At 42.5% G+C, this 26,761-nt stretch overlaps 1 protein-coding gene across 2 annotated transcripts in view; it reads right to left on the bottom strand.

Moving 5' to 3' along the window:
- The window catches only part of LMF1 (lipase maturation factor 1), a 1,132,479-nt gene that overhangs the window by 150,717 nt on the left and 955,001 nt on the right, over positions 1-26,761 (bottom strand). The window lies entirely within an intron of this gene.

The raw sequence follows: 26,761 nt of genomic DNA, 5'->3' as shown, positions 1-26,761 counted from the left end.
CTCGGTGGTCGGGAGATAAGATCTGCAAAGCAGCGATGTAACAGTTCACTAACACACACTTTAACCCTTAAAATACACTGCCTAGCATGCCTCCACTTTTTAGATTATGTGAACAATTTGCATCAGTAGGTGAAAGCCACCCTTTAGTTCACACAAGCATCCCAACAGCTCTTTCCACACTATGCAATTTCCTCCAGTTCCTCACTTTCCAAATTCTGGTACGTCAGTATCACCCTTGGTCTAAAACATGGCTCCCTCCATTTGTTCATCACTGTTATCTGCTGAGCAGATTCAGCTGCCTATTGAGATGTGTTGCGCTGCTCGAACTGTTCAGAGCAAGTTCTAAGATTTCAATTGGGGAACAGTCTGATTTATTCAGCAATATGAAATACTGAGACAGCCGACAGATCTTTTCACCCCGGTCGGGCTCCACTGTCATGAAAATTGTTTGCCCACGAGGGCGGATGGTCCATTGTGACTCGACTACGACCATTGAAGAGGCCCCTGCTCTTCCTCTGTTTAGGAGCTTTTCAAGCCCACACCGTGGACCCCAGTGATTATTCAATGGTGGATATACACAAAAGGTTGCTTCGCTGTCCTGATGAAGACCCCGTCCTGAGGGATGATTGGCCCTTTTCACTTCTGTTGGGTCGAAACGTCGACACTTCCTATATTCTCAACCTGTAGTGATCGATTCATCCACTTGGGCACAAATAATTGGGCATTTATTGCATTTGTATTCTGTGTAGCTTCTAAATGCATAAAATGTTGCAGACAGGTTTACATGTAAGAAATTGTAAATATTGTAAATACTGTTGAATCCTCTTCTACCTTTTCTTATCACGAGCACTCTACTTTACAGTTACTTTGAGCCACTACGGAGCAACTGTCTCCTATCAGTAACTGTATACATAAATATTGGAATTCAACCACTACCAACTCTGGAGTCCATGTATTGAATACATTTACCAATTTATAAAATCGGTTACTTCTTTAACAATTTTTTCGTGTTTCATATTTTTGGGTACTTAATGTTGAATTGAACTTACCTTTCTCGTTGGGACCACCTTGTTTTTTGTAAGCCTATTTAATCATAGCACGACACAGCCAGCTCTCACACTTTAGTCTCAAAATAAAAGTCTTAACTTATCCTTCAAAGTGTTGGAAATCTGCTATTGTTGCTAAAATGATGACTTAACAGCTAACAGACTTGCTTCTCCGCTTCTGCAGGTTGTAAGATCCTTGGCCAATGACTCAGTTCAATTACCTGCAAACAGTATGGGTTCTGAAGGGCATGCGTTCCCAGATGAAATAATATCTATATATGAGCTGACCATTTACACAGCTGATATTACTTTTAAGAACACAGAAAAATCTGCAAAGCCAAATTGTTACAGCAGTATGATATTTAAATGTTTATTGGCCGCTATAAGCTAATCAAAATTGGTGCAGATTTTATGAAGTGTAGAAAGATAAAAGGCTATGGAGCCGATTACGATCTCGCTAGGAAAGCCCTCCGTACGACTCGGATCCACAGCGTTTTCCTAGCGAATTGAGAGCTGCGAGTCCGAGCGAGCGATTCCGATGCACCTGTATGGTGACGGACTCGGCTCGCTCGGACTCCCATTGAACTCTATGGGAGCCTGTATATTGAACGCATACACAGGCTCCCATAGCAAAAAGGGGTGGGTGGGGAAAAGCTTACACCCTGTGTCGGGCATCCCATGGTGCCCGCCACACTATACATGCTTGGATCGGGGGGACCCATGCGCACCCCCTCGCAACTGATTTGGAGGGACCCGGGTGAAGGAGGTCATGCTATGGCCCCCTGAAGTACAATTCCGACAGCTGTAGACCCAGTCGATACAGCTGTCCGAAGCGTGCATCGTACTCGCTCGTTTGGAATCCATCTCCATTGCGCTGCACAATTCGGCTGCGAATGAGTCGGACTGACAAGAACTGGTCCGGAAACGATTTGGTCGTCGCGGACACGATCTTCGCATCGTACTTGGTCGTTGGGAATGGGGGAAGATTCGGTCGGAAACATAGGCCTCGAATTGGATTTGCTCGCTCCGGAACCCGTCTGGAGGCTTTCCTAACAAAATCGTAATCGGCCCCTATGTTGGGTGACCATGAAAAGATTAAATCCTGGTATTCTTTGGTTTGCATATATTCCTCTGATGGTTGATTAGCCATTTAATCAAATGTATAGTTTTAAAGTATGTGTCACAATACAGAGACGTATTTCTAAAACAAACTGCGATAGCTAGTATTTAAAAATTCTACTCATGCCAGTTTCCACTCTCCTTTAAGTACATTTTGCTCATTCCATGTGAAAAATAGACTGGATAATTTGGTTTTTAAATGTGTTTTTTTCAGTTAATTTCATTAGTTTATTATGATTTACTTCATTTTCAACCCCCCACTATGCATGTCTCCACTGATAACTTTCTGTTGCCAACCATCTGAGACGCTGCATATCCTGTGGCTGTGCACTGCAGTGTTTGGCTGCAGATGCAGGTCCTATACCCAACCCACCATGGACACCCAACCCCCTAAGTGCAAGGGCATGCCATGTACCCATTCTGAACTGTGTACAGCCTTCGGCCAGGTCCCGTCCCCAAGCACCATCAGTTGTGTGCAGGGGACTTGGTGACATGACTTACCTTGCTTGGATTCCACTGAGCTTAATTTGCTAGCTTCCAAGTTTCATGCAGATTAACTGAATAGTGCCAAAGTTAATTGTGAATTAAACTTTAATTGCCCTCTCATTTATTTTGTTTACCCTGACGAATCAGCATAAAACTTGGCATAACCAACAGTAATCTATACCTGCTAAAAGTTTGCCAAATTGTGTGTGGATTTATCAGTTTTAAAATGCAAATCCAAACTGTCAACCCCTTTACAATGGCCTATACCTTACTTTTAAATATTAATAAGTCAACCCTAATTAGGGCCTATCACCAATAAAAATAGATGGTATCTAAAGATAGGAAATAACGAAATTAATGTTGAACCAATCCTTACAATGAAATAGCCCCAAAAACTATGTACACTGTAGCAAGGCTGGCTCCATCCATAGGGAATCATTGGGATACACTATTACACTTATTAAAAGAAAATTTGGATTGGTAGCAGCTTGAGAAATGTTTTAAAGACTCATTTAATAGTGATTCAAAATTGAATCACATTTTGTCTAAATTAATAAGTAACTGGTACTTTCAGAAAGGTACCAGTTTTGTGCCTAAGGTTTCTAAGCCTTCAACTGTCACCTGGCAGCTGGATAGCTCCCCTGTGGTGAGATGTGTATTACTCCCAGACATAGGACAAAGGGTTTGGGTGAGGGAGAGGGGCCTTCCCTTGACAGGATGGCCTGGGGCTGTGCTCCAGGACTAGTTAGACTTCAAAGAAGCCGCTCTGTCACAAGCAAATGAAACTGAACCAGGCCTGTCCTCTTCCTTTGTGCCTCTAGCCAACGTGGCTCCAAACCCGTTGCAGGGGCTGAGGAAGCTACCACAGAACTGATTTGGAGTTACCACAAGGGAGAGTTTGTCCATTATCACAGTCACACCTCTGGGTGGGCACAGGAGCTCTGACTAGGAGAAGAAAGGTTCTGCCATATTGGATTGACCCAGAATATTGTGCAGGAGGGTTGGGACAAGGGTGGAAGGAGGATGTGGCATTGTATGATTGACCTGGGGTGCCTGGCAACTAGAACTTTCTGCCCACACTTATAAACTCTGCACAAGGTAGAGACAGTGACCAGGATCATGGACCTGGATGGGGACGGCTCCAGAATCACGGACAGCTGTAAAAACAGCGCACCTGATGCCCCTGATGGACTACGGACTTTGCCTGCAGCTGACCCCAGAACTAGATGGGTTTCTCGTTGGTGCTGGTCCCCATATCTACCCAGAGGAGCATTTGGTGGATGACTTGGACTTCATTGCCCAGCCCCCCCAGATGCCCTGTAAGAAGGCAGGAGGCCGGTGCAGGGATCCATTGGACCCTGCTCTGCCCAGTGTGCCACCTTTAGAGGTCAGGATGCTTGAGGAAACTGCACTTGATGAGTAGTGCTGCCCACCAGATACAAAATGAGCGCAAGATCATCAACATCCGCCCAACAGGGCCCAAGTTATGAACCTCCAAAGATTCTGACCTCTGACTCCCAACCAAGAAATCGAGCATGTAGCGCTCTGCCGAAATCGTTTAAATTACCCTTAGGGTGGGCCAGTGTTTGGGGTTGTTGTAAGATTCATTTATTATTTAGGGGCACATGCATCATTCTAAATACTAGTCGCAAAGGGGCATATTCTGTGAATCTGTCCTTTTGCGACCGGTATTTTTGCATTTAGGATGCATCAACCCAAATGCAAATTCGCAATTTAAGTAATCACAAAATTGGCGATTACTTAAATTGTAAATGCATTTAGGGAATCGCAAATTGCGATTCCCTAAATGCAATGCATGATGCAATTTCAAATTGTGATTTCGCAATTAGGGATCGCAAATTACCATAAATATAAAGTTGATGGTAATTTGCGAAAACTTTGAAAAATGCACTAAAGTGCATTTTTTCAAAGTTCCATGTTACACACACACGTGCCCAACGTGTGCGCAACATGTGGTCACATGGCAATTTCAGGGGTGCATCAGGGTGTTCTTTTGGAACCCTTGCACCCTTGAAATTGCATGCGCAATTGGCGTGTACCTATTTGGTACTCGCAAATTGTGCATGCGATTCCCATTAATTCCTATGGGCCTCTAGGCCCATAGGAATTAATGGGAAGCTATTCCTTAATTGCAAATCGAAATTTGCAATTCGCAATTAAGGATTATGTAGGAATCGTGATCTTTTTAGCTATTCCTACATGCATAAGGAATTTCGATTCCTAAATAGCGATTTCCAAAAACCGCTATTAAGGAATCGCAATTCCTTATGTTGATGCATGTGCCCCTTAGTGTCCAGGGAGAGGGTGTGTGCGGGCCCCCTCCCCAGATACCTACTCGGCCCAGGGATCCCATCCCCCATGGACTAGCGCAATCATTGTCATTGTTGACCCGGGGACCTCATGCAGCAGTAAAAAGCATGCTCACCATTGCGCCCTCCATTTTGCTCCTGCCCCATGCCTATGGCTGGGGAGCAGAGAGCACTGCTCCATTGCCACCAGCAGGAGGAAAGAGAACTGGCTCCTGCGGTGGCAGGAGCCGACAGAATAATGCCTGCTCAGGTGCACTGCACAGGACTGCATCATGTAAACAGGGTGAACAGAGCCGCAGGGTCCTTTGGATCCACCCCCACAGGCCCCCAACGACCCTGACCAGCTCATGGGTGTCTCAGGTGGGACTAGGGCACTCAGGATGAAGATGAAAAAGAAAGGGCCAAAATGCAACGCACGCCTGCAAAAACAAAACTGGGCTGACTGGCCAGCTTATCAAATGTTCATTATCTGTCAGCTAGAGCACTCCGTAATGCCTGTGAGGGACATATTTACACATTTCTCTTCTTTGTGGTGCCCCACGGAGGTGCATGGCCACCACCAAAGCTGTAGGAAAGTGTTTGGGGGGCTGTGGGAGTGCAGCAGCCCCCCTTGGTTAGCAGAATATATGACCTGTGGAGACTTTACCTTACATTTTAGGCACTGACAGAACTTGAGCTTGGGAGTGCAGGGACCCCTAGATATTGGTCCTATGGCAGAATGTTATGTTGACTGAAATATAAAAGAAAGACTCAGACACACGTTATATTGATTTTAAATAGTTTAATGTATAGTGTAGACAATGATTTTTGGTAAACACTGCACTGCTTTTACGAACTGTGATTGCCTTTAACCATAGTTATTGAGTCCAGTGATATGATGGTCATTTTTAACATGTTATTGTTTCTAATATGTGGTGACCCCTTGACAAAGCTAATAGACTTGCATTCTATTTTAATGGGGCTACTGCTTAACAAAGCCGATAGGACTTGCCTTATATATTGATGTGTGATCCCATCACAAAGTCAGTAGGCTTGCTTTACCTAACAGTACTCCCCCTTATATTGTGATGGCGGAGTGGGGTGTATTGTGATTTTGGGGGTCATAGCCCATTAGGGGTCAAATGTGATTTGAGAATGTCATCAACGGTATTTCCCTCTGCCCTGGGGTGTCTGCCCCTTTTGAGCGGAAGAGCGTCGCCCCACTTAATTGCCCCAGAAATGCCATACAGACGAAAAATAAAATGGTAATGAAGGGAATTTATTACCATTTTTATTCCGTTAACCCATCCTGAACCTAGTGTCAGGACGGGGCGGGGCCTGCTGAGTGGCAGCAGTGGTGGGCTGCCTGATTGTGCACTAGTTTACAGTACACATGTACCTTAGGCCGGCCATCTTACGACAGCCAGCCTGACATGCGCACTATAAACCGCTCAACCCGGCTGTGCCTAAACAAGCCTCCAGTGTCCTCAGGAGCAGTGAGAGAGGCCACTCCCTCCAATCCTGGCCCTTCTCTCATGCAGTGCCAGGATTGGGTACGCCCAGCTAGATGTTGCGTCAGGAGAAGGGGGCGGAGAGAGGAGGACGTGTCTCCTTATATGTACCTTTTTCTTTCTTTTGTGTATTTAATTTTATTTATGTGTTTGTTATGTATTAACCCTTTTTCCCGCCCATCCATTCGACGTACTTTCCAGTCACCACTTGTTGCTGTGTGCCACGGAAGGAGATTACTAGCCCACACCCCCTCCCCTGAGTAGGCCTTGGACTGCTCTGCTTTGCTACCCTGAGAGAGTCAAGTGCTACAATGGGGTGCTTGGTTCCCAGTAAGGAGATACTTGTGGACCTATGACTTGCACAGGCCTCACATCCTGCACAGCTAATAACCACATTTCGAACAAATACACAATCTCGCCCCTGTTAGTCTCACACAATTGTTCCTTGTCTACTGGCTCAGTCTCAGCCCAACCTTGGCACGTCACAGCCTATCGCTAAACATACATTCTGAACATTCCATGCGAAAATCAATAATTCCAGTAGCTACAGTACCTGGTCCAAATGGTGAGCAGACTAACTTCAAATGACAGACAGAGTCGCCAAATATGCAAATATTTTGACACGAATCTTTATGTTACACCTAAAGTGTAAATATTCATAGCTAATCAGCTCATATTTTTATAAGACAAATTGCTCAGAATTACAAGGCAATTTGGTGCAATGTTAATTTTGTTAGAGGTGTTTCCTATCTGCAGTATTTCAGGCGGGCAAGTTTTTATTCAACATGATGGTCCAGCTGCCAAATTCCAAATAGTTTTAATTACCTGGGCTGGTAAACTGCTCGTGTCAGCACGCTGGGCTCAGCTCGCAGTCATAGTAAAGTGTTGGCTGTGTTGTTTTTCTACTTTATCCTCTAAAGATTGTTTTTCTTTGGCAAACCCAAGCCAGATGATGTAGAAATAACCCAGGCAGTAAAAGTCAAACATGGCAAGCGAGTGAGCTTTGCAAGTGCTGATCACGTCACGCGATGCCGGCCTGTGGCTTTATTCCAGCACGAGACTGACAGACAGGAAGTCTTTCCCCGCCCAGCCAGGCTCCCTGCATGCGAACAGGACCCTCAGGCTGGGATCACGTGTAAAGCAGGCTTTTCTGCGTCCTTCGCTCCAGTCCTGCAGGAGTCGCTGTTGTCAGCTTTTGAAGCTTTTCCTTTCCTCTAGGGCACCTGATTATTTGACTGAGAGCTCTAAATGCTCCTGGATGACTTTGGAGGGAGATGATTTTTTTAAAGTAGAATTGTAATATTATGCACATGTAGTTTATATTGCTTTTAGTGATTTATCTGACGTGTCATCAAACTGTCGTCTGATGGTATTTTGCTGTGCATTAATAAAACAAAAGCAAACCAGTAAACCACTAATAAAAAAGATAAAACTCACACACTCCCTAAGAGAACTTGTATTTTGGCCTCCTTTATGCTGATTGTAACGCTGGCATGTCGAGAAGCCATGTTTTCCAGATCTGCTTCTAATTTGCTGAGCTTTCAATATATGTCTTGATGAATGTTTTAGATTTTTTAAAACATAAAATTGTAATATTATGCACATGTAGTTTATATTGTTTTTAGCTCTGCTAGGAGACGTATTGTTTACGATTGAGTGGCCTTGCAACCAGCCACAGCATACAATTAGTTGTTTTAGTTGTCCCTCTCATTTGCAGTCTTTCAATTGTTTAGCTCTTCTAGGCTTCCTTCCCTTTTTGTGTTAGCTCCTCTCTAGAGTATGGACCAAGTACATGTGTTCTTCCATGTGTTTTTGCGATGCGGTTTCCTACTTTTAACACCAGCATGCAGCTTCTTATTTAAGTTGTTTCCCTCTATTTGCCGTCTCTATTGATACTTTAGTTACTTACACCCACAAATGTGCTAATCTACACTACACCACTCCGCTCAATGCTACTCCACTCTACCCAATTCCACTCTACTCCACACGACTCTATGCCACTCTGCTATACGCCACTCTACTCCACTTCATTCCACTCTATGCCACTCCACTACACAGAATACTACTTTACACCACTTTAGGCCACTCTACCCTACTCCACTCCACTCTACTGTATGCCACTCTATTCTACACCACTTCACTCAACACCACTTTGCACCACTCCACACCACTTTTCTCTACACTATGCCACTTTACTCTATGCCAATCCACACCACTCCACTCCATAAAATGGCACTTTACGTCACTCTGCCCAAATCCACACCACTCAACTCCACACAATGCCGCTCTATGGCACTCCACTCTAAGCCACTCTATTCCACTGTACTCCACTCCAGTTTATACAATGCCACTCCATGCACTTTACAACACTGCTCTCTATACCACTGTACTTTATGCCACTCCATTCTACTCCTTGTCATTTGATTTCATACAATGCCACTGTACGTCATCCACTCTAGACCACTCCACTCTATGACACTCTACTCTATGCCACTCCACACAACTCAACACCACTCCACTCTACGCCATTCTCCTCCACTCAACTCTATGCCACCCCACTCTATGTCACTCTACTTACTCTATGCTACTCTACTCTATGCCAATCTACTCTAGGCCTCTCTACGCTACTCTATTTTACAATACTCTAATCTAAGCCACTCTATTCTACTTTACTCCACTCTATACCAATCTAATATACACCCCTCTACTCAACGCCACTCCCTGCCACTCCACTTCAGTCTACTCCACTACACTCTAGGCCACTCCAGTCTACGCCACTCCAGTCTACAAAATGCCACTCTACTCTACAGCACTCTACGTCACTCCAAGCCACTCTACTGTACACCACTCCATTCAACTCCACACCACTCCACTCTATGCCACTCCGCTCTCCACCACTCCAATCTACGCCACTCTACTCTAGTCTATCGCACACTACTCCACTGTTTGCCAGTCCACTCTACACCATGCTGCTCTACCATACGCCACTTCACTCTACGGAAATCTACTCTACTCTGTGCCACTCTACTCTATGCCACTCTTGCTCCACTCCACTCTACACCACTCTTCTACAATCTCCTCTACACTACTATGCTCTATGCCACATCACTAACTTTAAGCCATGCTGAACAGCATCCAAGCTATTGTACAACATGGCTGGAAGACATTGGCAAAGCCAATACCCCTCACATAGGTGAGACCTATAGGCTTTGCCAATGCCTGTTTTGGGATAGTAAGGGAATCTATCTCTAAGTAGAAGTGGGACAGTTTACAGAGAATATGTTGTTGTAGGAGGACGTCTTGAGCCTGGTGCAGCAGATACAACAGTATGATATATAGGGATTGTTAAGATCAGATACAAGAAACCACTCTGTGATATGGAGGAAGGAATTGGAATATGTTATTAAGACAGTGCTTATCAGCACATTGTGCAGTTGAAATGACATATGACATAGTTACAGTTTGAATCTCATAGAGATAGAAAGATCTGCAAGGTATTACATGATTTCTTCAGACAAAATGAACGCTATGAAAAGGTTGTCGCTGCATCATCACTTTTTTCATGCTTACAAATTTACCTAATTTAAAAAAAAAATTGTAATCAAAATATTATAATACATTTTAAAGTTCACATGAAAAACACGTCAAAATGTTGTGTGGAATATGTACAGTTAGCAGTTCAAATGATTACACACAGGTTGCATCACAAATAATATTGAGATTGTACATGTTATGACCGCGCCAAAAAGTCAAACCCATCCCCACACCCCGTATGATGAGAAGTACATGTAGGATTAGGATTAATTTAGCAACATTTTGAACAGTTGCATTCTCCAAAGTAGTTCAAAACCTTTGTGCTGCCCCCATCCTCCTGTAATTTTAGCTCATCATTATACTGAATGGTGTCTAGCAGGTTAATATTGTCTAGCTTCCATAACAATGTCTTTTGCTAACACTTAAAACAGTTTACGTGCTTTCAGACGCAGCAGGTACAAGGTTGAGCCTGCGCCCTTAGTCATATATTGCGTTCTGGGGACCCAGCTTGGTTCAAATTCTTTCTTGGTAGCGGGAACATTGCATGAAATGCTTATTGCCTTACTGTTCCGAAGACTTGTATCAATGAACAAAAAGACAAAAAGTGCTTGTGTCATTTTATATGTGACAGGCTACATCATAGACTTTTTCTCCCTTTTTTAAAATCAGGCTGTGCAGCTTCAGGGATGCTGTACATCAAGGCTAAATTCATTGGCAAAGCCAGTCAGTCCCAAAGGTGAGACCTATTGGCTTTGTCAATGCTTGTTTTTAAAATGGCATCTCCTACGAAACTGTTGTTAAAATAACATCTCTTACTAAACTGCTCGTAGCTCACTGTCCATTCTAATAAGATGCTCCAAATCATCTAACATATTCGATCACAGTTACAGTCATGTTATTCCCTTTCTGACAGTGAACAAGGATGGCACAACCAGAAATCTTTGTTAGGGTTGACATATTTTTTGACTATTTTATGGAAATATCATTGTATTTTAATGCATGACGCTGCAACATATTTTGCAACTGATATGCAACCAAAGATAACAGAGTTGCAATATTTTCTCGCTAGAGCTTCCAGAACCCTTCTCCAGATTTACATTACCATTCCATCTAGTCCCACACTAACATACAACTCATCCAATTCCAGTGAAATAGCATAAACATGCAGTAAGTGATGCGGGGCGGAGGAGGTGGCCATTGGCTTTCACTGGTGTTGCACAACCTCTCCAGACATGCCAAGCATAGCACAGGATTGTATTCGACATGGTATAAATGACACTTCCCGGGAGTACCAGAATCTCTGGGAGCACCAGAACCGGACATACCAGACTCTACGGCAGCGGCGGCTCCTCCGCTAAGGTTGGGCTGTCGTCACAACCAGCAGGGGGAGGAGTGGTGGGACCTTTCTAAGTTTGAATGATGGTTTGGCCAGCCATCTTTGGCCGGCCAAACAGTCATGCGCATTTAGCATTTCTCCACCTTTCTGTATTGCACAGCCTGGGTGGAGAACGTGCAGAGGCTCCCACTCACTGAGCCCCGAACCAGGGTGCTCAGACCAATCACAAGGCTGCTGTCATGCTGGTGACAACAGCGTCATGATTGGCTAGGGGAGTCTGGGAGCCTGTGTGCATCCTACTGCATCGACAGATGAAAGACGGAGGAGAGGTGGCGGTATGGAAATCAAAAATGTATTTTTTTTCGAATCCCTATTCATTAGCAGCCGTAACTGCTCTACGGCAGTATCAGACCCTCCTGAAGTAGCAGAAACTATGGGAGTATCAAACTCTACAGGAGTACCAGACCCTGTGGGAGTACTAGGCCTTTTTGGAGTAGCAGACCCTCCGGAAGTATCAGAAACTGTGAGAATACCAGACTCTCTGTGAGTACCTGACAGTCTGGAAATACAAGCCCCTTTGGCATTAGCAGACACCGGAGAGTCCCAGACGCTCCGGGAGTACCACATTGTCAGGGAGTCCTAGATCCTCTGGCATTCCCAGATCCTCTGGGAGTTCTAGACCTTGTGAGAGTATCAGACCCTCCAGCAGTCCCAGACCCACAGGGAGTACCAGACGCTTTCTTCACAAACCGGATTTGAGCAATAAGGTGCACAATGAGTGCTTCATGTGCTCTAAAGCAACAGGAAGCACTAACAATCCATCATAACATTGTTAGCTACATTTAATTAGGCACTACTCAGTTTTACACATGGGGGGGCAGAACATTCTTCCACAGAAACCTAGGAAAACCACAAATATCTACAAATTAAACAGACTATGCAAACATTCCCGACTCACAATGTTGTGAAAGTAGCAATAGTAAATGTAGAGATAGTCACCAACAAATAAGGAATAGAATCATAGCTACATTTCGCTAGGGTATGAATATAAAAATGTTGTCTTGCATGCACTGGTTTCTTTAAAATGTAGTGTGACAACACATAGTATATTTTGAGGAGGGCATCTGGCCAATTCCAGAAAGGAGGCTCTGACTGGCGAATCATGGGAAGTGAGGTAGCCCAAAATGCTAAACAATTTAGAAAAGGTGACATTCTGAGAAATTCCTGAAGACTCCCTCCTAAGGTCCTAAACACACAGGGAGCCATTCATAAAAGGTAAACGTCAACATAAGTAAATCGAACTGTGTTCACTTGTAAGTCCAGCACCACACATGGCCTACTACTCATAATGCAATACTCTCCCATTGAAAATAATGGCGGAAACCATCATAGGAAATAATGTTAATTTAATACAAAATATTTAAAATAGATAAATATTTAATTAAATACAATTTAATGTTAAACATGTATCTAAAAAGAAAACACTTATTTTACTTGAACATATTTAATGACTTGTTATGAATTTAAAATTAATATTAATGCAACATTACCTTTTATTAAAGTATTACGAAATTAATTTGAATTAATATTTTGCATCACTTTTAATAAATATTAATGTAGCACAAAAAAAATACAATAGGTATACAACAGGTATGATTTTGTTTTGTTAATGAACCTTTTAAAATAATGTTCCTTTAATTTAATGTAGTTAAATGAATTAAGGATTGAATTTAAAATTTAGTTAGTAGTACTGTATTTTACATTAACATAAAAATAGTTTTACTATTTTTCTAAACTTTGATAAACGTTATACATTTTCACTATAATTTATCATATGGCGCTCTCCACCACAGTGGCAGAGATTTCGATATGCTAAAGCAGAGGGAAGCATAAAAAAGGTTATTAAACTTGAAAACATACATATTTTGTATGTTAAATATTAATGTAAATGAGTTTAATATTTTTATTTTAAATATACTACAAAGTAAAAAATGCGAAGGTATGATTAACTTGATTTTAAATTACTTGTTTAATTGAGTTACATATATATATATAATTAAATAGAAATTATTTTGTCAAAGTCGCAGTTTGAATAAAATCCACTTTAAAGTAAAAAAACATTTTCTTACATTTATGAATACATATTAAAAATAGTGCATAGAATTAATTAAACAGAATTATATTTTGATGAAGATAATGTAACAATTTTTAAATTCAGAAAAGTTTATTCAAATACAATTAAAAAATCATCATTTTTGGGGGATATTTTTTAACATCAAATTACATTTATTTGTATTTTTAAGTAGCTTAAATATTTACATTTAAGTTAACATTATTTCCTATGGGTTTGTTTTAAGTCTTTATCATTGATTCCCGTGTGAGGATGTTGTTGTACCAGTGGGTGGGCATGTGTGGTGCTGGACTTTCCTTGAGTTGGATGCATTTACTACTGTTTTGGATGTTTTTTGGCTGGAGTAGCTTCAGAAGGGAAATTTATGAATAGCATGGGTTTGCCCTTTTGTGGGTGGGTGTGTGTCTGTCCCTCTGCAAGCCACTTCTTAACCCTTCCTTATCCCCCCTTACTCCTCCCTAAACCATACTGATTTTGTAGTAAACATGCTCCATTTTTAAGCCACTCCAACTGGTCCCTCCCACATTTACATAGAATGTACATGTGTCTCACGATAAAGAAAGACAAGAGAGGTGGAGGTGAAGATTTTCACGTGTAGGTTTGTGAATAGCATTTTATAATACTCTATATAAGTACTGTGATAGTGCTACTAAACATACTACAAGATGCATTTTGTGAACAGGGCCCAAAGTAGTGGACTGCAAGGTCCATACAAATGTTTAGCACCTCTGGTAACCAAAGGAATGTAAAATGCTATGCCATTAGTTGTTACCAGGATATTTTAGTTAGCTATTACTGATTTACAGTTATAAACAGATTTTCACCTACTATGCTGCGTATGCTCATGTCGTGAGAAAGGCTTGTTTAGTCAAAAATGGGCTTTTAAACACAGTGGTGAGGGCAACGTTGGAGTGTTCATGCTGACTATTTTTACTATATATATTTGTGTGTGTGTGTGTGTTATGTATCTATATATATATATATATATATACATACACACACACATCCCCCTACTTATTGCTGGCTTTCCTACCATGGTGGGAGCATCCTCCACTCTACTGCAACAGAGGCCATTGGATATGTGTGCACTGGGGTTATACATGGTTTATTTAGTGGTTACATAAAGGTATACTCATTATACTGGCAGCTCTAGCACCCATGTAGATATAGTTAGGTCAGACTGTGCATAGGAAATCTATTTTTTTGTTTTCTTAACAACTTTGGTGCTGTTTGATGAATTTGTGCAAAACTTTCCAAAACAAAAGGTTTATCCACTTTGGCTCCTTCATGGAAAGATTTCCCATTTTAATCCGGTAGGAAAGTTTCCGATACAGAAAAAGCAGCTTACGGGAATTACACCAAATTTGGCATAAAAAAAAAAATATCGCATTTTTCTCAGAACGCATGTTTTTGTCATCTGTTGAGTACAACCTAACCACGCCAGACCTATGCAAGTAGGGTACTAAGGGACACCTATTCCATAGTAAGAAAAAAAAAAACTGATAAAGTCCCGTGGTAAACTCATGGGACCAGCCAGGCCTTAGTACTGCGGTATTACTGCAGGTGTCACACAGATACAAAGCTTTCCTATCAAGGCGTCAAAGTACAGTGAGAGCTTCATTTTGGGGACTGGGTCTACAGCACTGGTACCACAATACAGATAATAGTACATTAGGTTTGTAGGGGAATATAACACACAGTGTGGAATCTTGAGAGTTGGCTTCTTGTTGAGGTTCAGCTGTGGGGTTGGCTGCTCATAGGGCATTGGGTGCACGGCCTGCCCCAGGAATGCGGCTGGGCCCTGCAGCCAACCCCCCCTGCGCATGGCTATTGGGGTTGGTTGCTCATGCAGGAGTTGGGTACAGGCTGGCCTGCAGGCTGTGTACAGATTGGGATTGGTTGCTCATAGGGGTTTGGCCACCTGTGGACGGTTGGTTGCAGATTGATATGAGGGGATTGGGGCAGGGCCTGGGCTGGAGGCTGTGCACTGCACATGGAGTTGGCAGCATGTGGATAGGTGGTTACAATTTTGATGTAATTTTGTTTTGTTGGCGTTTGTATGGGAGCAGCTGTACTTCTTAGGTACCAGTAAGAGAGCATCCCGAGAAACTTTTGGCAAAATGAGTATATTTACGGATCCATAGTAATAGTGAGGTAACTGAACATTTTTAATAGAACTAAGATATGTAATAGTGACAATTTGGAGGCTCTGACCAGAGCCATTTTTTAATGTGCATACTTGGCAGTAGAACTGGATGCATTCCTTAAGTTGAGGAAGATCCTGTTCCCTTCTTGCTGTGAAGTACACTCAATCTCTTCTATAGATACCAGGCACATCGAAGCAGATGTTTTGACAAAATTGATTTGACCCCTGCCACATTTGTCTTTGACATCTGTAGGAATAGACAAATACAGTAAAGGGCAGGATAGTCATCAATTCTCCTAAAGGTTCTTAAAGATACCACTGTGACTGTGCCCAAATTATTTTCTTTGCAATGCACACCAGGGTGATCGCAATTTAAAAGGCTTTCAATTATAGGTAGAGGTTAGGTAGAGGTTGGTGCCATTTCCTCGCTCTCTTTGCAAACCAACATCCTTGTCAATGCCACAACATTTCACGTACTTACAAGACCTGAAAACAAAGGAGTGGCCAGCAATCCAGATGCGAACCATGATATGGATATACTGATGTAATAAAAAGAAGAAACCTGAACCAGAATGAGAATTGTTCTGAAAGAATTTGTGTTGGGAAAATTAAAAATATGCGGTTTAATGCCCTAGAGTAATGACTGGATGCTCTTACCACTGTCCTAAGAGCAGCACATTCAAGTGAAACATAGAGCAGCTGCTTCAAAGCCGCTCCGTGTTTCATAGGTCAGGCGGGTTTTTAAGAGGCTTTAGAGATACGCTTGCAGACAGGTGCATTGAGTGGCTTCACCCACCTGCAAGGGGATGTGTGAGAGGTCCATGGGACCCCCTTTCACCCTTTGAGACAGCTGGGGGCGAGCTGAGAGTGCACCACCTTTTTGTGGAGCACAGTCAGTGTGCCTCCTCAGAGCATGTTTATTTATTTATTTTTATTTGAAAAGTTTTATATAGCGCGAACATGACCCATACGGATATCAGAGCACTGTACAAAGTGGCTAAAGCACGAATAAACTAACACAATGACACAAAGGATGTAGTTAAATAAACAAACTGTCAAACAAAAGGGGGAAAACAATCAAGGTCCGGGGCAGGGGAGTCAGCCAATCTGGAGGGCCCAGTAGAGTTTCAGAAGGTAAAAAGAACGAGATAACAAGTGAACAGGCAAGCATAAAATAAATCGAACCAACGGTATAAAATAAGTATCACATCTCTAGAAATAGGGGGCTTCAGAAGGAGTACAGTTAATGCTGTTAATGCTCACTCAAGATTAGCCATTTGACATTTTCCTTGAAAGATGCAGTGGATGGGTTGGATCTGATCTCGGGAGGAAGAGCGTTCCAAATTCTTGGAGCAAGACCGGTGAAGGTACGATTGTAAGTTCTTTTCTTTTTGAATTTGAGAGGTTTCAAAAGTAGGGAGGACGTACTTCTTAAGTTCCGACATGAGCCAGATAGTTCAAGCTTTTTAGCCAAGTAAACCGAGGTGTAGTAATGTATGGCTTTATGCGTAAAGCAAGCTATCTTGAAACATATCCTAGCTTCGATAGACAGCCAATTTAGTTGAATGCGGTCAGGGGTGATATGATCATGCTTTCTTGAGCCTGTGATGAGCCTGGCTGATGCATTTAGAGTGGCTCTGAGCGGGGCCAAACTAGCTTTAGGTAGCCCGGCAAGGGTCACCAAACCATATTCCAGACGAGAGATAACCAGGGATTGAACTGCAGGTCGGATGTCCTCAAACGGAAGTAAAGGCTTGATTTTCTTAAGGGTGTTGAGCTGAAAATTGGCTCCCCTAATAGTTTTACTGATGTGAGCTTGCATATTTAGGTATTTTAGGTAATCCCTAACGATTTAGCAGAGTCAACCACATGAGGGGTGCAGTTAAGAGCAGTGAGTTGTTTAAGCCAGTCCAGGGTAGGTCCAGAGTTGTTGCGGGGGTAATCAGAAGGAATTCTGTTTGAGAGTATTTAACAAAAGATGGTTCTGGGCTAGCCATTGATGAGTTTGTAAGAGTGCATCATTTAAAGTTTTTCTGTCCTCTGGAGAGGAGATCTTCAAGCACAGTTGTGTGCCATCAGCATACATGTGGTAATGAATGTTAGAATGGTTCAGAATATCAGTAAGTGGTTCCATAATAAGGTTGAAAACAGTGCGCGAGAGTGCAGATCCTTGAAGAACTCCAATCGTGGCAGGGGTACCGGTTGCAAGGGAATGGTTAACTTTGATTCTTTGCGTGCGGTTATGTAAGAAAGAGGCAAACCAATTTAAGACCGGGCCCGAGAGACCCATCCTATGTTGAAGAAGAGCAATCAAGTTTTTATGTTTGATGGTGTCAAATGCTGAGGACAGAAGGATCAGAAGACAAGCGACATTTGATCAAGGGATCTCAGGGTGTCATCAACAATGCTAGTTAGAGCTGTTGCAGTACTGTGCCCTGCTCTGAAACCCAACTGGTAGAACTCTATGTGGTTGCAGAGCTGCATGTGGACGCATTTCTCAAGCAATTTAGCTAGAGTCATGATGTTGGTGATAGGCCGGAAGTTGTTAGGATCAGCTAAATCAGTGTTGGGCTTCTTAGGGATGGGAATTACTTGACCAATCTTAAGCAATCAGGAATCCTCCCCTGCAAGAGAGATTCATGAATGATCCGGGACCATAGAGGGAGAGTGGCTGAGTAGAGATCTTTAAAAAACTTAGCAGGTAGTGGATTGTTAAATTTGGAAGGTTTTAAGGCTGGCATAGAGTGGAGCAGCTCCGTGTCATCAGGAAGGAGAAAGGAATTCCAAGAAGTGTAGTTTTTGGGAGCACAACCTATGTGGAAGGACACTACCGAAGGTTCCGTAAGTTCAACCGATGATGCAGTGTAGTTCAGAGTGTTTGTTTCTACGCCCACGTTTGCAATATACGGCGCGGGCGTAGAGGCAAAGTGACTCCCTCATTTACATGGGGCCACACCACCACGCAAATGAGGGAATGCCTGGTAAAGATAGTGCTGGTGCTACATGTGCGCCAGCGCTGTCAGTATTATAGAAACGTCTGCACAATCATCTGCAGCTCCTTCTATAATACCAAAGTGCCCCGGGGGCGCACAAGCACCCCGGTGCACTTTCTGTAATACGACCCAATATCTTATTAGATATAGTATTTTTTTCTTTCTGACTTTGACAAAATGCAGTGCAGTATCTGTTAGCCAAAGACATAATAATTGTTTCTATATTTAATATAATAAAGGAGGTTCTAACAAGAACCTTTTTTTGTATTTTTTTAACAATGTTTTTTCTGAAATGTTTCTGTTTTCAGGGATTAACGAAAAATAACAACAAAACAAGTCATCAGGCATGGGTGAAATAAAATTACTTCATGCAGGTGGCTTAATGAGCAGCAACCGGGATTTTGTGAGCTGTGCAACTTTGTTTGCCCACAGATATTACCCTGCCACAGTCGAGGCAAAGCAATCCAATCCGAGAATAGCAATTGTCTGAGTCCTGTTGATGGGCAGCAAGGCCATCTAGGAAAGTGTATCACGAGGCTGCACTTGCTGGACGATTGCAGAAGTGGTAGACATCTTGTGCTCATCTAGCCTTCTGCGTTTGTCAGTGTTAACTTATGGGGAATGCCACTCACTGATTCACTGTGTCGTGAGTGTACCGGAGAAGTGCAGACTTCCTATCGGCACGTATTAGGGTGCCGTCTAAAAGGGATGATATGCTCTTGTTTTTCGTGACTTGGAGAAATCTACATTTCATGCATATTACTAGTTTCCATGCATGAATGCAATCGTGCACACATAATACGTGGTCACGAGTTAATCCCCCATTTGGATGGACGACTAATGGCATCATCACCATCCATATAAAAATACTTGAATGCCCTGAAGAAGTCCAATGTACTGGATCAAACGAGTTGGCTGTTCTTCCCTGCACATGTGAACGTATTTGAACAATAAAAAGAAGATTTGAAAACACATCTTGGAAATTGAATTGTATATTAATATTTTTTGACTTTCCTACTGTACAAACCTAATTTGATGCACCAGTTATTTGTTGTTTGGAATCATATAGTTCTGTTAGGACCGCACCTTGGCAGTGGGTGCATAAACTGTGTGCACATCACATACATATGGCTATTGCCTCTGACACAAGAACAGTGGGGATAACAGGATAGGTGCGATCCTCGGTAGGGGTCCCACTGTCGTGTTTAGTTGTTGTCACTCACTGAGATGCTTATGCATAACAGAAGTACAAAAAGAGTTTTTTTTACCTGTTCCATGCTTAAACTCTTTTTGTCACAGGTAACAGGTGACCAACTTAGTGGACACCTTTTAGATGGTGATCTGTTACAGAGGAAAAGTCCAATAAAGTGGACTTAGGAGTGTTCCTCTGTTAAAATTCCTCATCCTGAGGCTGTTCATGTTGTCCCTGGTCTAGTGCAGATGCCATGTTCCACGTAAATTTAAAGTTCTGAGATTAATCTCCTAACAAACCCAGAAAACTCTTTGAAAAAAAGAGAACAGAGCGCACAAGAAGTGTATGCAGTCAAGTGCAGATCCCTAAATTCTGTATTTTTTTGCACTGTGGGAACAAGAACAAAGAAACAAATGGCCTTGTATGAGCTACACTTCATCATTGTCTCTAGAGGTTTTGCAGGAGAACCGGGCACCGATGGGACATAAAAAAAGAAAAACAATAGCATTAAAATCCAGGTCTGGTGGCTCAGTAGGCTAATGCGTCCACTGTAGGGGCCTGTGTTCGACCTCGGTAACAGGTTCAAATCCCAGCGAGTCCACTCAGCCTTTCATATTTCTGAGGTCGATAAAATGAGTACCACTGAGTTGGGTAACAAACATTTGCTTTACAAATACAGATGTTATTTGTTACACCACTCAAAAAATACACAAACTTGAGAAAAAAGAACGAAGCAATTTCCTGAACACCTTTTACATATTGCTATTTACAGAGGGAGATTGCTGTGAAGAGAATCCAAATCCATTATGGCTTCAAGACAAACTCTAGAACAGCAGCCATCTACTACTCCAAGCACAGTGCCTCCCTATACTGGAACATCACAGGATGACGATGTGAGAGTACTGCCATCAACACAGGATTCAAGCTAGCCTGGCTGATGAAAGGTGATGCCCTGTAACCAGTCCCAGGATGCTTTTTTCCGGTCCAGGGAGGACCTGGCTTGGCAGTTCGGGCTGGACTGTTCCAACAAGGAACAGGGTCAAGGCTGATTTGCATATGACTGGGTCTAAACTGGGGTGGTGTGGTTAGCAAAAGAATGATCGATTTAACCCAGATCCCTGTGACTGGGGGTGAATGTTTGCATTGTCCAGCATTCCGTCTATCAATCGTTTCTTTTGCATATGCCGCCCTAAGTGGGAAGGGTATGCCCAAACGTGGGTCCCGTGCTCATTACACCACTGGATTCAAGCTAGCCTGGCTAATGAAGGGTGATGCTCTGAAACCGATCCCAGGATGCTTGTTTCCAGTCCAGGGAGGACCTGGCTTGGCAGTTCGGGCTGGACTGTTCCTACAAGGAACAGGGTCAAAACGGATTTGCATATGGCTGGGTCCAAACTGGGGTGGTGTGGTGAGCAAAAGAATGATGGATGTAACCCAGATACCTATGACTAGGGGTGAATGTTTGCATTGTTCAGCATTCCATCCATCAACAAAACTGGTGGTCGGGATTTTTTTTATATTTCCAGCTGGGCCAAAAAAAATCACTGCCCAAAATGTAGCATGCACCTTGTGCAATCAGGTGCTATACAGGGTATGTGATTTACCTGCGGTCTATGCACCCCAGACAGATAGCTCAGACAGAGATGCACAAAGGATATCATTGAGCAGAAGGAGATGAAACTGTACCACCTGAAGTACATTGGAAACAAGAGGAGGACAATGACAAGAAAATGTAGTATTTTGCAACATACTATAAAAAGGGTCTTTCGATCCCACCTTCTGGAAGGACAAAAAAAAGAAGTTTCGCAAAAGCAATTCAGGACCATCTGAAACACAAAGACTTGTACAAAAAACATATGAAATTAAAAAAAGTTTCACTATGAAACAAAATCACCAAGGAAAATAATGCCAAAGCTAAAAAAACAATAGTTCATCATTGTAAAAAAAAAAATCAGATATGACGTTGGTCAGAGTCAAACCTCTGTGCCAACCTTCTCTGCACACAACTGTATGTTGTGTGCAAGGGAGGTCAAGTTGGATGCTAGCAGAGGGTTGGGCGAAGGGGCTGGAGCTGGAAGACGGTTTTACGCATGCAACATTTTTAATATGATAAAAAACAGAATTTCAGTACACAAAAAAAAGGTTAAAGTGACGTTATAGTTACGTAACCGAATGAGACAAGAAATAACATTTAAAAACCCAAAAGCCAATTAAATTACTAGTTATAGTTTAGTCAACTAACTATAACTTGCACCTCATAATCCACTGCTTGTGACCTCATATATTATATCACTCTTGGGAGCCAATGAAACTGATTACGGCAGACTGAACACGTGTCCAACAATATCATTCTCAAGCCTTTGTAGATGATCAAGGCTTTTCTTCGGGTGGCCAAAATCTAGTCAGGACTGAATGAAGGCATTGACAAGCATAACTCTGGAAAGAAAAGCAAGAGAAATATTTTGCATAACAATGTAAAGTGGCCAGGCTTAGTCATGGCAGAGATTTGGGGTCTAGGTAAAGCTTGGTGTTAAGGATAATGCCTAGTTACAAGCTAAAGGAAACATGTCCTGGGTACTTGCCTAATGAAGCTGGCCCAAGGCCTTGGCCACTTTTATTGACTTATGATGATCTCGAAATTCATAAGCCACTGGACAAGTTAAATCCATATTCCTTTTTGCTTGAACACTCTTTTTCATAGAGAATATTGTGTTCTTTACGTACTAAAGTTTAAATGGGCATTCAAAAATGTAGATGGGATAGTCTGAGTTGCATGTTATTTTCCTTATAGTCTTTCTTGCCCGAGTTTCTTGCGGAGCATTTTGTGCTTTGCAAGCAAGTCTTACACTTAGCAAGCCGCCTTCCAGGCAAAACCATGTCTCTTTTCTACCTTTCAGTAACCTGTGGTCTTATCCTTCTGACTTTTACTGGATTGGATTTCTCGGTATTTCTTGTAAATTCTATGTAACATACTAGCTAGCGTCAGTACTGTAGGATGCATTCAAACTGGGTATCCTTCCTATCATCTGCTTTTACCCTTCTCTGATTGTCTAATTTGTTCCCTTTTCACAGAGAAGTTTCGCTGACTTTATCTCATTGATTCTCAATACAGCCTTTGTTAGAATTCTCTCTTGGTATCACCTCTCTCTAAATTGATCCGACATTGAATCCATCTTTATGCTAAAGGTCTCCTCAGTGCTACAATTTTTGTTGGGTCTGACTAACTACCCTTAGATGCTCCACGTCAAACAGGGAAAGAGATGCCAAGTAGCGTAGAGGATGGTTCTTGCCATAGGCTTGTGGAACAGGCTAGTGAGTAATTCACACTTATAGATAAAAAATTTCAAATCAAGATAGTCAATTTCTGAGGCACTAATCTTACTTGGTAACTGTAAAAATGTTTTGGGTTAATCTTCTTTACAAACTGTCCCAGGGCAGGAGTACTGCTGTAACTCATCCTACCTGAGTACCTGCTCCTCATATCAGCCCATGCTGAGATTACATAAAAATAAAACACAATGCTATATCTCCTGTGACGGCAAATCTACATAAGGTGATTACATCAATCGCAATCGCAGAGAGTACCATTTACAAAGATTCCATAACGACAAGTGCAGAGGCTACTAGAAGAGACAAAGTACTCAGATTGGAGGCTACGGTGCTGGAAGGAGCCACAGCGGTAGCTAGAGGGATACAAAGTGCAGCCAGACTTTATTTCTTCCCGGCTGCAGCCCATGCAGGTAGGAGCGGTGGGCCGGGTGGGATGGGGGATTTCGGCAGACGATGAGGGGAAATTGATTATTTAATTTTCCCTCGTGGTCGTCTGTCGAATCCCCCCAACCCAGCCCCTCCGTTCTTACCTGCACGGGCCACTGCTGTTTCTTCCCCATATGCAGGGTGGATTATTCCATCAGTAGGATTCTACAGATGCTGACAGGAGGCGTTGTGGAGTTCCGCAGAAGGTTTGGTGTACATAGTACCAAAAAGTGGATTGTGGACATGTGGCCTAACCCCCAGAGCTGCTGAATCTGAAACTGGCAAACCAGGTTTGCAGCCCGGCGGCGGCTCAACTTCCTGTGATTCTGGGCAAATCACTAAATAAAACGTAATTAAAGTACTTAAAAAAAACTCGCCTTGTGTAATGTCATTTGGTGCTCATGTAAAGCACACTTCGGGCTTGGGACCAAGTTTAGAAACGCCAGGGGCTTGGTGTGCAACATTCTAAGTGTCTAGCGTCTTTGCAACAACTCTGATAGCCAAGGAAAACCCGGATTGAAAGCGAGTAAAATGTATTATGCATTAAAGCACTCATAGGGGATTAAAACACTGGTCAAGGCTAACAGTTTTTATCACTGCTTGTAATCGGAATTATGACCGCAGTGCCAAGCACTTCCAGCTAGTGAACTATGTGCTTTGTTGAGTCGCAGACTTTGAAGCTTCAAGGAGGGCTATTTAAATATATAAACACCCATGATCTGACGTCATTGGCAGATTACAGCTAAGGCTACCAATACAAGTGGCTGCGGGCAGAAAATCTGGAAATTAAAGAGTGAACTTTATTGATCGATTTCAGACACTCATAAATATAGTCAATATATTGTGTTCATACCACACTGCACGTTGGCAGCGCCCCTGCCCTATCACACTGGCACACTGCAGTGAGCGCCTACCTGCGGACAGCGAGGTGATCTGCAGAACAGTCGCTGCAAACAGATGGAGCCCAATGTGTTTCTTCCTTTCTTACACTTTAAAAAAAATTAAATCGGAGTATTAATCACAGTAATTGGGTAGGAACTTTTAGGTTATAAAACGAGAGCCTGTCTAATGAGGGCGCTCCTAGCAGAGAGAAGCCGGGGGTTTAATTGAATAATGTCACTTTTATGGATTAGGACTGGAGTTTTATAGAGTGTGATATGAAATACGGGGGATTCATGGCTCTCGCTGGATTCATTTGGAATTGTTGCTTTCCTGGTCCTGGGCCCAAAAACAATTACTCCCCCTCTCCCTTTATGCAGAGACGATGTTACAAACCCCTCTTGCAGGAGGCTGCCAGCCCAGATCTGAGCCCTCCGGTACCCCCCCGGCTCTCTCTTCTGCCTCGGTGACTGCTGGTGCAGGGAAGATGGAGCCAGAAATGAAAAGTTGTGTACAGAAATGTACAACTGATGCTAGTCGTAGGGTCGTGCTGCCATTTTTAGCAGGTAAGACAGTAGGGAAAGAACGCGATTTTGTTACAGGATCACACATATTGGTAAGGGGGGGACGCAGAATTTTATTTTTAAATGCCAGTCTTCCGGTTCCACAGTCGGTGATATAGCCACTACAGTCCATCTCATCCCATATACAGTCATTTTGCTAAGGTGCTTGTTTCTGTAATGGCTAAACGCACAGTAAGTGAAATCACTGTGAAGGCGCTTCTAAAGTTTTCAAATACATACACATACAGGTAATTAAGTAATGTGCGTACCGCAGGCCTGAGGGGGTCTAGTGACACCATAAATCACCAGACCGAAAGTCAGATAGGGTGACATCAAATTCTGTATGGATCAGTGGAATGTCTAAATTATGTTTAACTTCTCCGACGACTTCAAATGAACTGCAGTCGACTCCACAACTGACTTCACGGACAACATCACGCGTGACGGACTGGTGGCATCAGGTATGACTTCGCAGATTTCATCACCTCACCCAGAAGCTGCAAAAAACTGCATTTTTTTCAAATATGTTTGCATATAGATGAAATCTAGCAGTCTACCAGGCATACAGATGTAAACATTGGCACCACAACCATAGAATTACATTTGTTGTGTTTAAAGGTATTCCTGGAATTTCTGAAGTACCACGTGGTGCAACTGTAGCAGACTTTATACTCTGTTTCTTATTTATATACATATACAAACATACAAATATATATATATACCCACATTCACAGTTATGTATTAAATGCAGTTGTATCTATACATGAGAGTTTATCAAATAGCAGCCGGCCTTTTATAAGCCTGGTCAGTTGGATTATTGCTGGTATTACAACTAAGATCATTTTTTTAGGTCGAGCATTCAAGACCTCTTGTATATACTTTAGTATATACTTATATTTGTATGTACTTTGTGGGCTCTGGAGATCAGCCTAGGACTTGTCTGCTTCCGCTTAGGGACTTTTTTTTCTGTTCAACTGCCTCTATTTAACTGTCTTGATAGAAAACGACCAGTAGAGGTCAGTGATATACCACAATTGCTTACTGCTGAGGGAGTTTCTTTTTTAAAAACATTTCTGGCAACTGCCTCTATTTAACTTTCTTGATAGAAAACGACCAGCAGAGGTCAGTAATATACCAGAATCACTTTAGCATTCTCTAGATTCCCGTCCATAAAAATTGTCTTCGACGAGCACCCGTAGACAATAATATTTTTCTCCAAAAGCTTGTATTTTCAGTGATATGACCACCGAAGGCCTTGATTATATATTAAAAACAGAGCTTTGGACTATACCATTTCCTGCTGAAAGGCAATATTTCTCTCCATGTGTTCCCATACCTGGCGTGTCACGCAGTTTGGTGCTTACTTTCCCTCCATGTTAAGGAACAGTAGATGTTTCAGCACCCAGGGTAATGTGCTGCATAACTAACTACATATAAGGTCCCAAAGGCGAGACCGATTGCAATGCAAATGCTTGTTTATCACTGGAAGTCATTTGTGAAAGCATACAAAATTGTTACTCCTTGCCCGTACTGCCATCTAGTTTAGGGTGGGCTAAGGAGGTATTTGAATTTGGTTCGGAATCTTTTACCCCATTTACTTCAAATCCTGTGGATAATTACTCCATTTTACTTACAGGCTCAAGAGGACTAGCACTCTACAATTACTTTAACTTGGTAAATGTAAACGAAATTGCAGGAGGGGGGAGATGAGCCGATTCCCAAGTTTACAGGGTGAGGTTGCTCATCAGCAATCAAAAACA

The sequence above is a fragment of the Triturus cristatus genome, chromosome 10 (genome assembly GCF_964204655.1).
Source record: "Triturus cristatus chromosome 10, aTriCri1.1, whole genome shotgun sequence".
NCBI lineage: Eukaryota > Metazoa > Chordata > Amphibia > Caudata > Salamandridae > Triturus > Triturus cristatus.
Note: the sequence above shows the minus strand (reverse complement) of the source record. Positions and strands in the feature narration are given on the sequence as shown.